Source organism: Bombus fervidus, chromosome 7 (assembly GCF_041682495.2).
Source record: "Bombus fervidus isolate BK054 chromosome 7, iyBomFerv1, whole genome shotgun sequence".
NCBI classification, from domain to species: domain Eukaryota; kingdom Metazoa; phylum Arthropoda; class Insecta; order Hymenoptera; family Apidae; genus Bombus; species Bombus fervidus.
The window spans coordinates 14,225,312-14,238,518 of record NC_091523.1 but is presented as its reverse complement, the minus strand read 5'-3'; the positions used below and the strand labels follow the sequence as shown (position 1 = coordinate 14,238,518).

The window sequence follows — 13,207 nt, the reverse complement described above, 5'->3', positions numbered from 1 at the left end:
AGTAAAAGCAGAAACGTCGTATCGTATCTTCCGTAACCGGTGCCGGGCTACGTCTCTTGTCGGCATTATACGGAACGCGCACACCGATTATCAAAACTGTCGCTTCCTTCGTTACCTTTTTACGGACATCTGCTTCTCCCCCTTCCGCGGTCCGATGGACCCGTCGCGTTCTCTCCGTTGGAACCGTGAAATATGATTCGTTTTCTGGCAGGTCTCTATGATGCCAGATTCCATGGAATTCGACCGCGTTTAAATGTCATTCCGTTCATTTCAAACCGAGAGCCCTTTAAGCTCGCCAAACGATTTGCTCACGGTCAGGGACTCGATTAACGTTTCTTCCTTTCCCTCTTCCTTTCTTCGTTCTTCTCGAGGGTTTCTTTTTTAGGTCGGAATTTATATTCAAACGATGTTTTCGCTGAGTCGAGCATTCGTGCGAAGCGACTGTGAACGGACAGTAGATACGTGTTCATGTTTTCCAAAGCGAGAGAAGCACGGAGAGAAGTCGCGGTTAGCCGATCGCACCGCATAAAATTTGTCGTACGCAAGAAATTATCTGTCGAGCGGGGGTACGGGATAATTTTACGAGGCTTCGTGCAACGTCTTCACGATCGTCGGCCCGCAACGTCGCCTAATTTTACGAGGCTGTCCCTTTTAACGTCTTCTCCTTTTCAACGAGATCATAGCGTAGAGGCTTGCGTGCCTTTTATCTGGCCACAGATATTCGTGCAACGATCCTCTTTCGGGTTGAGATCAAGGCACCGGCGACCTCGGGCTAATTTGAAAATTGAAGCCGTTCGCGGCCTTTGGAATTGACGTTTTCATTGTACCCACCAAGATGAAGCGGAAAAGAAGAAAAAAGGATCGAAAAGAGATGAAAAACGGTAAAGGAAGCAGCGAGGAAACGTGAAAGCGAGGAGGAAGAAAGCGAAAGAAAGGCGGTCGTTACGTTTACGCAATATCGCGGTGGTACGGAATCGAAACCGCAGTAACAAACACATTGATGGTGAATGCGAACATCTGCTCGCAACAATTACATCCGCGTAACATTGGCTGGGGCTGGTTGTGTTCCTCCCCGTAGTTAAGCGGTCGCGAAAATTCACGGGGCCGAGGTAGCCCGAAGAATTATGCCGTTGCACCGACACCGACTGATTTTACGATGCGCCGTTGAGCTCGTATCTAGCACGTCGCCGCCTTATTTTACGACGCTGCCCCTCTTAACGCCTCCTTAGCCCCGGAGATCGGCCAACACGCGCCCGTAAACGTAAACGGCTCGCATACGTTTCGTGCTGAATTTCCAGTCGACTCCGACACGCTTCGTCCTCGATGATTTTCCCCTGTTACCCCCGCGTCCAAACGCCGCCCCATGATTAACGGAGACCAACCCCGCCGTTATGTTATTGCGCGCACCCTGAGAACCCACGCCACTTTTCTCCTCCAGTTTCTACGCGAACCTCGATACATTTGTGTCTGCGCGGAAACCACCTTCTCAGGTTATGTTCACCACGTTTGTTTTGTCTATTTCCCTGGTTGGTTACCGAGTTAAATCGTATTAGATGGTCGATACACATTTAGAAGCTTCTACGTTTCGATACCATACTCATTTTTTGAAATACCAATATAGCAACAGAATTCCGTTTATCCGAACTTGTAGCTTGTCAATTCACTGATATTACTCGTGTAAGAGGGCTCAAATATACAAATATTTATGCATGATAGCACATGGATTTGACGTTTGGATTGACCGTATCAATAAAGATATCGAGCAGGGCATCGTTAATTAATTTCGAAAATTAATTGGAAAAAATCGGAACGTTTCGAAGATACAGAGATAATCACGTAAAGGAAAAGTATGCGAACCGTTTGTCAGAGGGATCGGTACGAACGTACTTCGCGTTTTATTATTTCGCATGCGCTCCAAGTTGCGACTTTTAATGTACCTTAATCTCGTTGGTGACTTTAATGCCGTTATCACTCGCTAACATCGTCATTACTGCGGTGCAGTTCGCGCTACACTTGGATCCGGTTGTGTTTCTTCGAATAAGTAATTTCTGTTATTAAACGAACGAGTATAGGCACGGTTCAAAAACGTACAACAAGAAAATCATCGAGACGAGGCGTGAAAAAGAGAGAAAAGTAGTTAGAATAGGTGTAGAGAGGACGAGGAGAGAGGTGCAATGGGGCAGACTCCAAGAACAATGATCGACTACCCTGCCGAATTTTACGACGTGGTCTTTTTTTTCGCACCGCACGGGTTCCTTGCGTGCTAACCACCTTGACTGATGAACACACCATGTATAACGAATGTTACGGGTATCCTCGTGTTGTAAATATTGTACAGTCTGGCTACCCGAATACGCGAACACGTATGCATCATACGGTTTTTCGAGAATAAACTGCCTGGGAAATCATAAGATACAATAGAACTCCGTTTATGTGCAATACGTTTCTTTACATTTATTTAAACGAAGTATCAGTCAGTGTCCGATTAAATGAATTCTTCTTATACGAACGAAAAATAACAGCCAATGGAGAAAATTGACGAAGTACAATTATATGAACCATTTATCCCTCGACAAATCGAGGTTACAACGTACTGTGCAAAGCTGCAAACAAGACGAGTGTGAGAGATGCAGGTTCATATTCATCGTAATGGATTAGGCTTATCTCGATCTCATATGCATTTTCAGTTGCAGTATGTTACCCAATGAAACGTTTCATTGAAAATGACAAGAGAAAATCATGATAAATCGCGTTTCAGAGTAGAAGCTCGTTTACTCGAATTAGTCCGACTAGAAGCAGGTGATGTTCGGAAAATTGAAATCGAACAGCCATTTCTGTGCCACGTTCAACTGTTTCTTCTTTGATATATGGAAGCTATTCGCAATATAAACAAATGATTATGCGTTTATATAAGAGAATGATTTATTACAAGAATACGCGTTCGTATAACTAAAGTTACGCTCGATCTTAATTCGGATAACAGAAATTTGGCCAGTTCGTACATCTGCGGTTAAGCGTTTAATTTGTGTTCGTATAGGTACCTAAATTAAACACGGATAGACAAGGTTTTATTGTAGCTCATTTCGTCCGAACGAATTTCACCCCTGTTTCGTTTAAGTACATGAAAATTATACGATCTTCGTAATTGGTTAGATAGCGTTAGAGCTCGTAAGGCTCGGGCAAGGTTAGCGAAATCGATGACGAGATGGATGGATGGTTCGAGAGGAACGGGGTATCGTGGTCGATCCGACACGCATAGACGGATGGTGTTAAAAGAGCGAGCTAGTCAGCGTGCGCTACCGTACGATGGTATCCGTATCAGAGATCGGAAATCGGTCGCGGATCCCTGGCCGTAGCCGCGTTCGCTCCGGGAAAAGTAATTAAAGAATTAATTAAACGGAGGCTTACTCAGCTAAGTTCAGCCATCGATCAAGGCTAACCATGGCAGGCTCTTGTGTGCCGCTGACAAAAAACACCGCTACCGAAATCATAGGGAGTCCATTGTGGCCCGTTTCGCTCTTCTCTTCTTCTGTCTTCTACTTTCTGTCCCTTTTTCTCCCTCCATCATGCTCTTTCGGCCCCCGATGGACGCGACGCGAACAGGCACAGCCGATGGATGCCGCTCGGAATATGTAGTGGGTAGGAGATTGTTCTCGAACCGATGCTCCCGATCCGGCCAACAGAGCGCGGAGAAAAGGCGAGAGAAGAGGAGGGCTGGTCGGAGGAAGGAGAAAGATCGACAGAGTAGGAATGCAGCTCGCGTGCTCCGTTCCTGTCGTTACAAATTAGAGTAAAAATCATGAAGGAGAATCGTGGCAAATAACTTGCGCAGCGGGAGGGTTCCACCGGGTCCAACCCAGCGAACAATGCCTTCTTCTCCTTCTCCACGGCTCCTTTTCGTTCTCCACCTCCTCCTCTTTCTCCCTCTTGTCCCTTTACTCCCCCCAAACTTGCTCGCTCGCGTCTCCGTTTTCCCTATTCTTTTTTATTCATTTTTCCTTCTCTCCTTCCCCATCTCTTTACAACCTTTACAACCTTTCTCCGCTTTCTTATTCTCTCAGTGGTCCCCATCTTTGGTCGGTCTTTCCTCGTCCATGTTTTACTCGGCTAATAACGATCAAGCAATCGCAAACAGAGTCGGACACCTCGCACACAGCCATGCGTCCATGACTATCGTTGTCCGTTCACGGATCGGAGCTTGGCCTGCTTCGTTCTGGCCTCTCTTGATCCAAGAGGTGTGTGCTTCGCTACCGTTTCTTCTCGTCCGCCACGGGCCGGCGCGGCGTGTCGACACGTATCGGTCTGTCGATAACTCCGTGTCCGAGATTCCAGCTGGCGTAACACAAAAGTTTAAAGACCAGGCTTACCGGTAGCCACTGACAGATTTTTGTTGCGCCGTTCGATTGTTTCCGAGTGGAAGGGCTGGTTTTAAAACGCACGCGATAATCCACTCCGCCTTCCATTCCATTCCATTCGCTTCGTTTCGTTTCAACGCCTCTTAACTATGGGCGCGCCTCTCGTCGACGACGACACGATTCTTACGAATCGGGTACCATCGTGATCGATCTCGCGAAGTTTACTCGGAATACGCGGTGGTTAAGATTGGCGAGAATACGAGAACGAATGTAACCAGCACCGGACACTCCTTTCCTCTTTCTCCGTGATCGATCGTATATGCATTTGGCGGTCCGCTATGCGCCGTGGCTCAGCATGCCTTTCTAAGGGGACAACGGAATCCTGTCTGGGATCGAGCATCGTGCACGAGATCGGACAAATCGAGTGTCGATCGCGCGTTAACTCGCTCTAAGGGAATATGGAGTACTTTATATAATATTCTTCTTCGAGTTTCGTATTGTTGTAATATCCAACGTATAGATCGCATTTGATCGATTTAATGAAATTTCATTAGCATCGAAACAAGGTACGAGTATCGTCGCTATATCAGCAAAATTTGAAAATAATCCTAATATTGAGAAAACCTAATATTTCTACTTCAACGTGTGTGTTCCATTGTATTATACGCGAATATGTTTTTCAAAGAAACTCTAGATAGAATAAAATCATCGAAGCGATGACACGTGTATCGAATAAATCTCCGATGTGTTGGAATCTGGTTGGCGCGAGGGAAAGGGAGGCTTCGATGTTCGAGTTCGGTTCGGTTCGGATCTAAGTGTCCCATCGATGTCCATCGGAAGGTTGAAGGATCCCGGGTGAAATAGCCGGCAGTGAATCGCGAAACTTTAAAGGCTGCCACGTCTCAGCGAGTAGGCCGGCGAACAAATTGACCGAGGCGTCTAAGCTGACCGGTAGCAGCCGACAGCTTCTCACTTCTGGCCCTCGATCGTTTTCGTTCGACTGACGAGGCGAGGCGAAAGCCCGTCGGCCATTAATAATTGTTCGTAATAATGGACCAGCCGCGGTACAGGGGCGAGGGGTTGGCCGGCTCATCGACAGGGGAGGTTGGATAGAAAAAACAACCAGGAGACCGGTAACGAGGCTGACCGATTCACGATGTAGTGCCGGTTGTTGTTGTTCCTGTTGCTGATGCCGGTTCTCGCGGTGCTGGTGGTTGTGCCGGTGATGATGGTAATGGTGGTGTCGGTGCTATCCGGAGGCCACCCCCGCTGCGTTCCTAATAAACCCACTTGCTGGTGAGATAATGGCTCCACGGTGACTACACAACTCTCCTCGAGAGAGGAGAGAGATCGACGATGGAGAAGAACGCGATGCAGAGGCACCTTCGACGTCGCAATGCCGACTACCGACAGTATAACGTTACGAGCAAAAAGTTCCAAGACTTTGACTTTGCTTCGAGTATCAATGAGAGATGATCTTTGTCGCGCTTTTCCCTCCTCCTTGAAATAAGAACAACCCTCCTTTGCGACTAGTTTTCCCTTTAACGACAAATTAACGAGATAGGTTCGATGATTAGGTTGTTCCTTCGATCATATCAAGTATCGTTTCTACCAAGTTTGAATTCGGTAGACAGATACTGACGATTAATTCAGCTATTCAGAGGTTACATCGAATTCATAAGATTATTCAGTTAAGTCACTTAAGTTTCTTACATCTTAAAATTCCATCTTGAATTCCGCGCAAAATAATCAAACTTGTTTTGTATTATTTCGCTTGGCTTGATTCAAATAACTACTACTCCGCTTTACCTTATTGTATCGTTAGTGCCGTAGGAGCTGAGATTAAATTTCGTCGATAATTTAACGATTCGCGAGTCGTAATTGTGTGTTAGTCGAAAAGGAATTCGAACAGATATCGAACAGAGCGACTCGGAGGTTCGATTTTCGTTCATAATCACGAAACGATCTTTGCTGCCGGGTAGATCGGTTCGATCCAATTTAGATGACTCGACAAATTTGTAAGTTCGACGCGCGTCTCAATCCCTAATAGCCACTTTACTTCGTAGCCCACTATAATTGGGCCTTTCTTCCGTCTTTGCTCCACGAAAGCTTTAATATCCTCCGTAACCGGGACCTCTTGGTTTCTCGCGCCTCTTTCGCTGCGCCCATTGCTCGAGGTTAACGGTAGTTGGAGATCGTTGCCTCTATCGATAGCGATCTTCGACAACGATTGCGTGATGAATCTAGCCAAGCTATCTGAAAAGAGACGATGTCGATTCCAGCGTACCAAGTAGTCCTGTCGGTTGTAATGCGATATCGTTAAACGTAACTCGGTCTTCCATACGGAAAGTCTTTAAAGCACTTTGTTAGAAACTATATCTCGATAATATCGAGAAATAGGTAAAAAATCTTGTATAGAATAGAATTTCATTTATCTTCGGTTGAAAGTTCAATCATCGATTTATTACGCTTAAAGGTCTTTTTTACCATTTTCAGAGAATATTTAATATAAAATTGAAGCAAAAAGAAATAATACGTAGCAATAACAATATCTGTATAATATTTGTCGAAGTGGTCATCACTTTTAAGAAAACTCTACATCTGGTCTTTTAGTTTTTTCAAGCACCGAAGCCATCGACAGCGCGTAGACAAAAGACTGCGTCGGAGGCAAACCATAAACAGTAGACAGGCGACGTTGGCTTCAGGGTTTTCAGTCACAGGGTAATTCAATATTTAAAAATATATATTTTCTACCTTACAATTTATCCACGCGTTCCTTTGTATTCACATACATCTGTTAGAATTTAATCTTGATGTTAAGATTAATAATCTTTGGAAGACACAATGTTTGCGTTGAAATAATATTCAGTGATGTCTATTAAACAGAACTACAGAACCAGATGTATATAAGCGAGTGATATAATTAACAACAAGATTATACAAGAATTGTCGATTGTTGGCCAGTTACTTTCAGACTAGACTTAGGTAGTAACCCATGATCCCTTAAATACTATGAAGCCCACTCTTTATACAGTAATGAGTACGACCTGTGTAAGTGTCCTGTTCAAATGCCTGTCTGGGTGTCTGTGTAAGGGTTTTGTGCCTATGCGTGAAATATCGTTGTATTTCAACAACATCTAATAACCTCAACAATATTTTCACACTGAAAGTCGACATATTGCTTAACGTTAGAAAAATACGAATAAGTCGAAAATCAATGACAGAACGCTAGGGGTTTAAGGTAATTTATATGACCTGATTAGAAAAGCGGCACTGACTAAAATCTCGTCTCGATAAATGAACTTCAGATAAACGAAACTTTGCTATATTCTTAAAGTCATATTCAGAAAAAATTAGATTAAAAAAGGGAAAATCGTGGAATGATATTCTGCACGTCACTGCATGAATTTCTATGGAGCCCGAAGAGGTTTTCGATTTCGTGTCACGAACGCGATCGCGGTCTAATCCATCGAGCGCGCGTACATATGACAGCAATCAGTCAAGCAGCACAGGGTGTGCCATAGATCGCATCGTGGCGCGATCGCGACACCCTGTGTGAGGGATCGCCGCGATTTGCATCAGCCGTGCGCCGAATAATGCATACGAGCTCGCTCGGATCCGTTCGGATCGAAGCGACGCTGTCGAACTAATTACCAGCACGCTCGTGAATCGATTCACCGGACTCGCTCTCCTGGGGGCGAGTCTAATGTTTATGAATCCTCCAACTCGTAACTTTCTGATTTCTTTCTTTTTCGTCGCGAGCCTTTCAGTTGTTTGAGTAGGGTAGACCGGGGTCGAAAGTAACAATTCCACTTTGGAACACGGTTTCGCAAAGATTATTGGAGTTACGAAAGAATACTTTATAGCTGCGGATATTATATATCTATTGGACATTATTAAAATCATCGTTTGTGACAAATAACATTAAGATTATCAGCGGTAAAACTGAGACGAGAGAAAATGTTACTGTAATCGGGTGAAATACAACACCGCGTGAAGTAATTCTAGAGCAATCAAAAAGTGTTCGTACAGTTAAATTATAATAAGCGAAGGGGAGATCAAATATTTGTTTGTGATCATTTGTTATATCCAAAAACTATTTTTTACATTATGCATCTGTATAGATACGTCTAAATTGCTATAATTTCAGTCGTAATCTTTCATCTTATAATCTTTATGTTAATCTCTGTAGTACCTACATTTTGGAATATTCGATTTGTTGCTCTTGGCCCCAATATTCTCGGAAGAACGTCGGACTATGGATAAATCTAACTATAACGTCAGAAAAGGAAGAGAAGTTAACAGGAAAAGGGTATATAAACTATATAAAAACATTTTAAGCCTCGTTTTGGTAGCTTAATATGCGTTATTTGTTCGTAACATGTTGAACACGCGTATTCTCTCCAAAAAAAAAAAAAAAAAAAAAAAAAGGAAACGCAGCGAGCGGGGGGCTTGTGTTCCGAAACGGCCGAGCTAATTTTTTATTCATTCCAGAGCCGGGATCGGCATTGTGCGAGTCGCGGCCAGGTGAAAAGGTGCGGCAATTAACTTCGGCACAATGCGTTTTTCCTCTTTTGTTGCGAACGGCGTTGGATGCCTCCAAAGTCATGGTTCATCGCGAAAATCGTTCCGTCATGATGCAAATGATTCGGTTCGAAACGACCGCGTTCTAGGAACTCGAGGGTCGATTCCCTTTGGATAGCAAGTACATGATGTCTACGTACCAATTTAAAATTTGCATTAATATCGTCAACACAAATCCACGTTAATATCACGATACACCTTCATGTAGAAATATTCTTGTTTCTTCGAGACTATTATAGCTAATACGAAAAGGCAAAAAAATGTATGATTAGAATTATGTTTTCGTATGTGAAACTGTTTGACAGCTAAACGGGGCATCCTGCCGGCAATTTGTTCAATTTACCGGTGTTTATCGTGGCCATTAGGTATTTGACACTATCATCCTTACGATCGTTTTCTTCGAAAACGTAAGGCGACACATAGCAGCGATTCTCGCGTGTATTCGTCGATACACTCTTGTTATACCGTTATCAGTTCGATCGATCTCGTAAGGTAGCCAGAGTGTCGGTAGATGTTCAATGAATCTATCGAATAAATTCATACACGAGTATTTCTTCAATTATATATGTCGACCGTAGTATTTAAACGAGAAAGTGCGTGGCAGAACTGGTGCGAAGTGAAGGAAACTTAAAGGAGTTTCTTATTAGTATGAAAACAGCTAATATTGTTTCAAGTCGTCGTTTCTTTTTTCATTCATCTAGGATTTAGCGAAGCTGGAAGAAATGGAAAGTAATATTTATAGTATCGTACTAGGATATTTGTATAGGAAAACTATATATTGTACTAGGAAAAAAATAGAATTTTTTCCTTATATCTGTAATTCACGTAGTGGTTTTCCGTATAGTGTCTATTATTACGATACAGATTTTTGCTTTAATGAAACAATAAGTGACTTTATCCACGCCTGTCGATAATATCGCGTTTATGCAACTTTTACGAATTATTTCACTGCTTGATCCTTAACGGTTTGACGAAATAATCGAACGTTACGTATCGATCGATCGGAATCGATTGGCGGGCGAAATCAACCGATTCCATTGTGCGCGAGCTTTCGCGCAGAAATAGGCTGTCCCATTGAATCGCGCGTGGCTCTGAATATCTTCGTGGTGATGTTTCGTGGCTAGGCAGCCGGTTCGGTCGTTCCACGCGATAACGCAATCATTTGTATGGGCCAGCCGTTGAAATCGTTTCGATAGCGATCGCGGTGATCTTACGAGACTGGGCGAGAAAAAAGAAGGAGAAAGCGAAGAAACGATCGAGAGACATTCCAGGACTAGGCGTATCCCCAGAAGGTGTTCCGTAGCTTGGGACACGGGGACGGCGTCTAATTGATCACAAATACAAAAGAATCGGCTCGGGGCAGCGGCACGGCACGACACAGCCTCATGCGTGTCGACCGGTCGCTTCTATAAACATGCTAATGGCGGTTCCCGATAATAAGTTAGTGGCCCTCGATAGTCTCGCTCTTTCTGCGCGCGACTCTCTGCTCCTATACAAATCTCCGTATACCTACGTAAACGACGACACGGCGGCGCGAGATGCAGCGAGACGGTGAGACGGACGCGCGCGCGAATCGAGCGAAAAAGAGAACGCGAAAGTGTGACGAACGAAAGGATGGCGAAGACGGAGAGATAGAGAGGAGGGAGAGTACGACGGATCGAAGAATCGAGAAAGATAGTTGTGAGACGAATAGGGAAAGGAAGGGAGAGAATGAAACGTGACGTGAACGGAGGAGAGACGGAGAGGACGAGACAAAGTATACAGAGGGAGAAGAAGAGAAAGAAAAACTCCGGTCTGACCGCGAGAGCGTGCTTTACACGCTGATGCGTCCGAACGCGTCGAGGCGAAGAAGCAGAAAGAAGCGAAAATGGCGAAGAAAGAGAAGAAGGAAGAGAAGGGAGGAGGTGGTGGCGTCGATGGTGGCAGTGGTGGTTGCGACGAAGGGAAAGGTGGCGAAGTAAAGGGCAACAGGCGAAGGGCAGGGGAAGCGGAGAAAGAGGGGAGGACAAGGGAGAAGGGTTAGTAGCTCTTGTAACGCTATCAACCCTGTCGCTGTACATCACGTCGACACCATCCTAGTCGACTCATTTCAGACCGCAAGAGTAGTAGGAGTTGGCTTCTGCGCCATTACTTCGCTGGCCGGGTCCTACGTGCACACGCAAACACGAGCAAAGAGGTCTGCGCGATCGAGCCACGTACACGCAGGTTGCACGCGAGGCCGGCCAACGAAAGAAAAAGAGGGAGAAACCTTCGGTAGAATGTGTGCTATGTCCTGGGAGCATATTCCCTCGCGGACCAACTGATTACGTAAAATAAGAATCTTACGGTCGCCACTAATGCGAACAGAATGTACCTAGGGAATTTACTCGCTTTACGAACGGATAATTGCACTCGTTACACCACGCTAAGAACGGTCACCGATCGATGGAATATTTTCTTGAGACGCGAGTTTCGTTACGAACTAGACGTATCTAGTTTCGCTATTTTAGATTTTAGAGAATGAAATTTTCGATTCGGAGAATCTGTCGAAAAGTTCAATGGCCGGAGATGCAAAACGAAGAGCATCGTCCTAGGTTGGGAAGATCGGCAGGCAGTCGCGCGGTCTCGGGGCGAATCCGGCGGGTCCCGAGACGTGCGAGAACGTCTGTTTCTCGTGGGATATCTCCCGGCCATTTCCGTTTAATTGATCGTCCTGAAACGTTGGCACGTATATGTGCTCCGTGGATCGAAGACGATACTGGGACGGCGGTTTCAATGGTCACTGGACGAGCCAATTAGCTCCGTCCCAATGCTCAGGTACACTCTTCTGCCTCGCTCTTCTTCCCCCTGACACCCTCGTGGCGTTCTTTTTCTCGTTCGAACGAGCGCGTCTCTCTTTTTCTTACCAGAGCACGGATTCCCGGTCTATATGCGACCTGGAAGGCTTCCGGGCTGAAGCGGGACATTACGGGCCCCTCTTCTACCTCAGACGGAACACAGAAAACCGAGGTCCTATCTTATCCGGGAAGAAGTTTATAGCCCGGTCGACTCTAATTGGGCGAGAAATCATCGGGCACTCCTTTCCTCTGTCCGCTCGCTCAAAAAGACGCTCACTAATTCACGATTTCTCGCGTATTATTGCCGGGCCATGCCACCCTTCTTTCCCCTTTCTACCCTCTCTTTCTTTCTCTCTCTCTCTCTCTCTCTCTCTCTCGCTCTCTCTCTCACTCACTCAGTCCATCTTTCCGTCTTGCAACAGTTTCACATTTTCAATGCTATTCGTTTCCGTGGCTCGTGTCGGCTTCTCGCCGTGGCAACTATGTTTCGCGAGGAACGAGTCGCTTTGACGATTTTCTGCGAGCGACGCGTTATCGAGGGCCGAAGGTGTTCGTTATCGAAGCAGACTCTTCGAGCCTGAGAAGAATCCGAAGAACGATAGATAGGTACGAACACCTCGTCGTGTCGGTCGGTTCGATTAACTTGTCCTTAAACCGCGAATGTTGGGGCCGCGTTAGCAAGGAGAAGCACGAGATACACGGACTGTATCAGGGATATTTCTCTTCTTTCATGAAAGGAGGGTGTAACGCGCGAGGGGAAGGGTATGGGTGGCGCGCGTAGCGTGGAAGGCGAAAACGACAAAGAGGAAAGAAAGCGCGCGCGATTTACCGGGCACGAAAAGGTGCGCTACGCTCTCCGCGGCAGGCAATATCTCATTGAGCAAAGGAGGAGGTGACTTTAACGTTGGCCCCTCGTTCTTCCCATGAGCAATCGCGGCTGAGACGGGCTCCGACGTGGCCGCTGCGAGTAAGATCGTTAATCTTACCGCACCGATCGGTCTCAGATAGTAATTGTTACGTTCTCGTTTCTCCTGGCTGACTGCCTGAATGTATCCGGCGATCCTTCCTTCTGTTCTGTTCTGTTCTGCTCGCGCCCTCCTCTCCACTCCTCTCCTCTCTTTACCGCTCTTTACCTCTCTTCACCAGACGCTCTTACCTCCTTCTTTCCTCGACTTCTCCCTTATCCACCCTGTTTCCCGCATGTGTTCGACTGCTCGTTTGTCCCTTGTTCTTTCTTTTACGCCGAGAGTGTCGAACGACCCTCACCCACCACCGGTGTTAATGCCTTTGGCAACTTTGTTCGCATTACAATAACGTCGATCCCTTATTCTATCTTAAGCTTCGGCCCTATCGCTCCTGCCTTTTGTACATCGTTCGCCTCTGACTTTCCTTTTCTCTTTTTCGCCCTATTGTACGATACACCGATTTCACCGTCCGGGATATGAGCGTTCC

At 45.7% G+C, this 13,207-nt stretch overlaps 1 long non-coding RNA gene across 1 annotated transcript in view; it reads left to right on the top strand.

The window, feature by feature from the left end:
• Nucleotides 1-13,207, top strand: part of LOC139989079 (uncharacterized) — a 65,465-nt gene that overhangs the window by 20,486 nt on the left and 31,772 nt on the right. The gene's annotated exons all lie outside the window — the stretch shown is intronic.